Source organism: Rhinatrema bivittatum, chromosome 7 (assembly GCF_901001135.1).
Source record: "Rhinatrema bivittatum chromosome 7, aRhiBiv1.1, whole genome shotgun sequence".
NCBI lineage: Eukaryota > Metazoa > Chordata > Amphibia > Gymnophiona > Rhinatrematidae > Rhinatrema > Rhinatrema bivittatum.
The window spans coordinates 205,082,170-205,088,687 of record NC_042621.1 but is presented as its reverse complement, the minus strand read 5'-3'; the positions used below and the strand labels follow the sequence as shown (position 1 = coordinate 205,088,687).

Below are 6,518 nucleotides of genomic sequence, written 5' to 3'. Positions count from 1 at the left end.
CAGCAGCCTGAATAAACCATACACCTTGAGTACTATGTACAATTCTGGTCACTGCATTTCAAAAAAGATATAGCAGAATTAGAAAAGGTACAGAGAAGGACGACCAAAATAATAAAGGGGATGGAATAATTCCCCTAAGAGGAAAGGCTGAAGACTTTAGGGCTGTTCAGCTTGAAGAGACGGCTGAGGGGGGATATGATAGAGGTCTTTAAAATCATGAGAGGTCTAGAATAGGTAGATGTAAATTGGTTATTTACACTTTCAGATTATAGAAGGACTTCTACAGGCAGTAATAATCAATCTTTAAAGAGAGGACCAAATGTGGTTGCAATCTAATACTTCCTGCACATTTACAGCATGTTAATCAATTAAGTCATAATTCTCTTTTTAGGATGACAGATAGCGTCTCACCCCGAGATACGCAATACATTTTTCACAGGCAAGAATTTAATCCATTAATATCTATCCAACTCTCTGACTAGTTTGTGGTAGAAAACTGAGAAGTATGAACAGAGAATTTCACCTTGTTGACACTTGCAGTTTGAGGTGTTGACAGGATAATTCATGCTTTGCGCTGTATTTCAACTCAACCACAATGTTTTCTTCACATGTATTTTAAGGCAATATACACTACTACTACTACTACTGCTGCTGCTGCTATTTAACATTTCTACAGTGCTACTTGATGTACGCAGTGCTGTGCAAACACTCAAGAGACATTCCCTCCTCAATAGAGCTTACAATCTAAACAAGACAAACAGGCATGTCAAAGACAATGGTTAAAATTAATTAATGAGGCGGACAATCAAGCTTAAGATTTAAAAGCAGTCTCAGAAAGGTGGTTTTTAGAGGGGATTTAAACAAAATGTGAAAGGGAACATGACACACTAGCTCAGGAAGTCTATTCTAGGGATGTGAATCGTTTTTCAACGATTAAAATTATCGTCCGATAATGTTTATATCGTCTTAAATCGTTATAGAACACGATACAATAGAAATTTTTAACGATTTATCGTTAAAAATCGTTAAATCGTGTTAGTGCGCACTAACTCGAGTTAGTGCGCACTAACTGAAAATGATACAAATAAACACTTTCCAGGTCACTGAAGGTCAGTTAGGAATGAATATGTGTTCCTATTGGCTGGCTGCCCTCTTATCTATTGATGTTACCAAGGTTACCACTGAGGTGATGGTTGGGGGGATGGGAAATGGAACTGGAAACTAACGAACACCAACAGAAAATGAAACAAAGTGTTCACACTTCCCAGGTCAGTAAAGGTCACTTAGGAATGAATATGTATGTATGTATTCCTATTGGCTGGCTGTGCTCTTATCTATTGATGTTACCAATATGGTTGGGGGGATGTGAAATGGAAACAGTTGGAAGCTTGACAAAAAAGTAATGTAATGATCAGCACTCACGTGACTAGAACTTGTTTGTTTATTATTTTTGTTAGCAGGCACCTGAAATGCTAGTGCATGTTGAATTTGCCAATCACTGTGCATTTTAGAAAGGTGGTCCTGGCTGGAACTGTACACAGTTCAAATATATGTAATTGATTGTTGGTAAGTGTATTTTTTAAGTAGCCACACTGGCACCAGTATGTTTACTTTTCCTCCTACTTAACTCACTAGCTCAGCTTTGTAAGAAGGGCTTCTCTGTTTGTGTGTTGTTTTTGTTTGGTGTGAGGAGAGCAGAAACATCAGATCTTTATTCAATCTACTACAGTCATCTCTTACAGTGCCCTATCCCTATTAATACCAGGAGTGTTGTGATCTTCCTGCACACAGTGCCCTAACCCTGATACCAGTCTGAGACAGCTCCCTCCCTGCATTACTAGTGAGAGGCTGGCTTCACAGACAGGGGGGAGCTGCCTGACCCTCACTCCTGACTTCCCCCATGTCCCAGCTAGTGAATGGTGTGTGGGTGAGGGGGGGGGGGGGGGGAGGATGGTGAAGTCTGAGACAGCTCCCTCCCTGCATTACTAGTGAGAGGCTGGCTTCACAGACAGGGGGGAGCTGCCTGACCCTCACTCCTGACTTCCCCCATGTCCCAGCTAGTGAATGGTGTGTGGGTGAGGGGGGGGGGAGGATGGTGAAGTCTGAGACAGCTCCCTCCCTGCATTACTAGTGAGAGGCTGGCTTCACAGACAGGGGGGAGCTGCCTGACCCTCACTCCTGACTTCCCCCATGTCCCAGCTAGTGAATGGTGTGTGGGTGAGGGGGGGGAGGATGGTGAAGTCTGAGACAGCTCCCTCCCTGCATTACTAGTGAGAGGCTGGCTTCACAGACAGGGGGGAGCTGCCTGACCCTCACTCCTGACTTCCCCCATGTCCCAGCTAGTGAATGGTGTGTGGGTGAGGGGGGGGGGGGTGGATGGTGAAGTCTGAGACAGCTCCCTCCCTGCATTACTAGTGAGAGGCTGGCTTCACAGACAGGGGGGAGCTGCCTGACCCTCACTCCTGACTTCCCCCATGTCCCAGCTAGTGAATAGTGTGTGGGTGAGGGGGGGGGAGGATGGTGAAGTCTGAGACAGCTCCCTCCCTGCATTACTAGTGAGAGGCTGGCTTCAAAGACAGGGGGGAGCTGCCTGACCCTCACTCCTGACTTCCCCCATGTCCCAGCTAGTGAATGGTGTGTGGGTGAGGGGGGGGGGGTGGATGGTGAAGTCTGAGACAGCTCCCTCCCTGCATTACTAGTGAGAGGCTGGCTTCACAGACAGGGGGGAGCTGCCTGTCCCTCACTCCTGACTTCCCCCATGTCCCAGCTAGTGAATGGTGTGTGGGTGAGGGGGGGGGGTGGATGGTGAAGTCTGAGACAGCTCCCTCCCTGCATTACTAGTGAGAGGCTGGCTTCACAGACAGGGGGGAGCTGCCTGACCCTCACTCCTGACTTCCCCCATGTCCCAGCTAGTGAATGGTGTGTGGGTAAGGGGGGGGGGGAGGATGGTGAAGTCTGAGACAGCTCCCTCCCTGCATTACTAGTGAGAGGCTGGCTTCACAGACAGGGGGAGCTGCCTGACCCTCACTCCTCCGGGGTATTGTGATCTTCCTGCACACAGTGCCCTATCCCTGATACCAGGGGTGTTGTGATCTTCCTGCATGCAGTGCCCTATCCCTATTAATACCAGGAGTGTTGTGATCTTCCTGCATGCAGTGCCCTATCCCTATTAATACCAGGAGTGTTGTGATCTTCCTGCATGCAGTGCCCTATCCCTGATATCGGGATGTGTGCAAGAAGATCACAACACCCCCGGTATCAGGAATAGGGCACTGTGTGCAGGAAGATCACAACACCCCCAGTATCAGGAATAGGGCACTGTGTGCAGGAAGATCACAACACCCCTGGTATTAGGGATAGGGCACTGTGTGCAGGAAGATCACAACACTCCTGGTATTAATAGGGATAGGGCACTGTGTGCAGGAAGATCACAATACCCCTGGTATCAGGGTTAGGGCACAAGTTCTAGTCACATTGACTGATCACATTACTTGTTTTGTCAAGCTACCAACTGTTTCCATTTCCCATCCCCCATATACTGTCAGTAGGAAACTTGGTAACATGAATAAATAAGAGGGCAGCCAATAGGAATACATATTCATTCCTAAACTGACCTTAACTGACCTGAAAAGTGTCAAATTGTATCATTTTCAGTTAGTGCGCACTAACTCCCAGTTAGTGCGCACTAACTCCCGTTAGTGCGCACTAATCGGAAAAAACGATTTTTAACGATTTTTTAACTAAAAAATCGTGCCTAAGACGATTTTCTTGCCCTGCCACACGATTTCTATCGTTAAGACGATATGGAAAACGATTCACATCCCTAGTCTATTCCAAGCACATGGTGTGGCCAGATGGAAAGCAAGGAATCAGGAATTTGCTTTAGAGGGGAAGGGCATGGATAGAACTGATTTGTCTGATAGGTGGTGTGCAGGAGGAGAGGTATAGCAAGAGATGAGAGAGGAGAGGTAATGAAGAGCTGCAGAGCGAAGGCACTTGTAGGTAAGATGAGCTTGAACTGTTATGTGGGAACAGATAGGGAGTCACTGCAGTGACTTCAGAAGAGGGGTTATATGAGTGTAGCAACTTTGGCGAAAGATAAGTCACTCAGCTGAATTTAGGACAGATTGTACTGGAAAGCAGGGGTGGATTGCCCTATCGGGGGATCGGGCATCCCCCGGTGGGCCAGTCGCTCTAGTCATGTGGTCTGCCGAACGCGGCTATGACAGAGCCGCGCTCGGCAGACCACGTGGTATCTCCTGGGCCGGCCTGGGTGGCGAATCCCAGGGCCGGTCGTCATCGGGAATCTGCCCCTGCTGGAAAGAGATGGCTTGCCCATAGACCAGTGAGGAACAGGTTGCAATAGTCTAAGCGGGAGGAGATGAGACAGTGGATTCCAAACTTTTCAGGCTTGGTATCTTTCTCAGGGAGGAACTTTATACTCTGTAAGAGTCTGACTTAGCCAATGAGAATTCTGTCTCATGATGCCCCATACCTGCAGGATATAGCATTCCCAAAATATCTTGTGTTAAGGACTAAAGTGTGTGCTTAGATTCATATTAATGCAAACTTTCAATGTAAAGAATGAATACAAAACTGTATAACTGTAAAATAAATTCTAATAAAGTGTTATTTTCTTTGGAAAGCTGGAGGTTAAATTTGGGTGGCACATTTCTAGCTGTCCTTTAACCTACTATTGGGCTATCAGGGAGCAGCACGGGGACTGCCGGCTTCCTGACAGTTCACTGTCGGTGTGCCTCAAATGATAGATAAATAATTTATGTACATCCTCAGAGGATGCATAGTGCAATGTTTGAGTGCTCTGTACCTGTAGGGAAGCATTTTCTGCCTAGCTGACTTTAATGTCAACGAAGCTGAAAAGCTGCTGCAGCTAATTGTAAGCAATAGATGTGGGCAAGCGATGGAAAGCACAGATATTAGCTCTGATCTTTGTTCCATGAAAGTCTAGTAAAAATGAGTCAGAGCAAAAATTCTTACAAGACAGTGGTAAAATATATTACCACTGAGCAACACTGTGACTGCAACACTCAATACAGCATTCAGTCACGTTCAGCAGCTCCATTTTATAACAAATGGGTTTGAAGTCAACAGCTTTGTTCTGACAAGAAATTTCTTTAGCAGTATTTGATTGATTGCTATAACACATACTATTTAAGGTTTACTTCAGGGAACATAGCTTCAGCTTGTTATAAAAAAAAAGGTGTATTATAAAAGTATTTGTTATAAAGAGGGATCACTTTAGAAGTTAGCAGACATGTAAAGAATGTGGGAGATTTTGTGCATTTGACAGACTTGCAATTGCTGAAAATTGTTTTAGACTTACAGACTCCATGTAAAATATTGTGGTTGCTGTGGAGGTCCACTTGAATATGTTGATTAACCTCAGGAAAGGAACTCAGCTCTCAAAATCTAGTTCCAGATGTTCTGAGATAGTCCAATACCAAGGTTATCGCCTACAACTTGTTTGTTGACAGATATGTCTTCAGAGTCACTGTAGACCGGAGGTAAGCAACGCCAGTCCTTGAGTGCCACAAGCTGGTCAATTTTTCAAATTATCTGCACTAAATATTCATGAGTTGCATTTTCATGCTCCCCCACCTCCTTTCACTTGGGCTCACCTTCCCAGCCGTGGAGAGCACTGGACCGCTCAAACAAGGTGGAAGGAAAGGTTTGTGGTCCCATGCAGTGGCGTGTGGACAGGGCCTTCAAGGCATTTAGTGAATCCCCAGCCTTCAACCTTTTTTTTTTTTTTTTTAAAGCTGTTCTGTTTTTTTTATAGTCAGCCGCGGAGCCGGAGACAAACAGTAGCCACTGGCTGCTTCCAGGCTGCATCCTGTCCTCTACAGAAGAGATTCTCAACCGATGTGTCGTGACACATCACTGTGTCGCAAAGCACAACTAGTGTGTCTCAACCTCTGCGGGCAGAATACGACACTCCCTGGTCCCCTGCTGGTGTGACTAATCTTCCCTCTGCTCCTGCGGAACGCAGCGATATCCTTCTTTACCTGTGCTGTCAGCATTTTCAAGCCCCAGCGGAATGCTGACAGTAGAGCAAATAGAGGCAATGACCTTACCAACAGAACACCACAGGAGGGAGACGGGGAGTGGAATGGCTTCTCCTTATCAGTCAGCCCGGAAGAGGAAGTAGAGTTGGCCCGCATGGGAAAGAGAGGCCATGTGGCTAAGTCGGAGAAAGAGGAGCAGCATGGGCTCCCGACCTGCACTGGGACTGATTGAAGAGGAGGAGCAGTGCGGGCTGGAATTTTAAAGAGGATCAGCATCAGCCCCAAGAAAAATTAAGCATCCCGTGGGCTGCGGGGGCTGGAGGAAGATAGGCTGTTTCTGTCCACTTGTACTTCTGGGAAGAGACAAACAGGCTGTATGTGTCTGTCTGGCTGAGTGAGATTGAGCACATGAGAGTGAGAGACAGCCTGCGTGTGTGTCTGTGTAAGACTGAGCATGTGAGTGTGAGAAACAGCCTGCCTGTGTATTTGTAT

The 6,518-nt window shown here is 46.4% G+C and overlaps 1 long non-coding RNA gene across 1 annotated transcript in view; it reads right to left on the bottom strand.

Moving 5' to 3' along the window:
* The window catches only part of LOC115096259, a 20,053-nt gene extending 13,798 nt beyond the window's left edge, over positions 1-6,255 (bottom strand). Inside the window, exon 1 of the long non-coding RNA XR_003858002.1 lies at positions 5,345-6,255. This is a non-coding gene — a long non-coding RNA (uncharacterized LOC115096259). The remainder of the gene's footprint in view (positions 1-5,344) is intronic.
* Between the last annotated feature and the right edge of the window lie 263 nt (positions 6,256-6,518).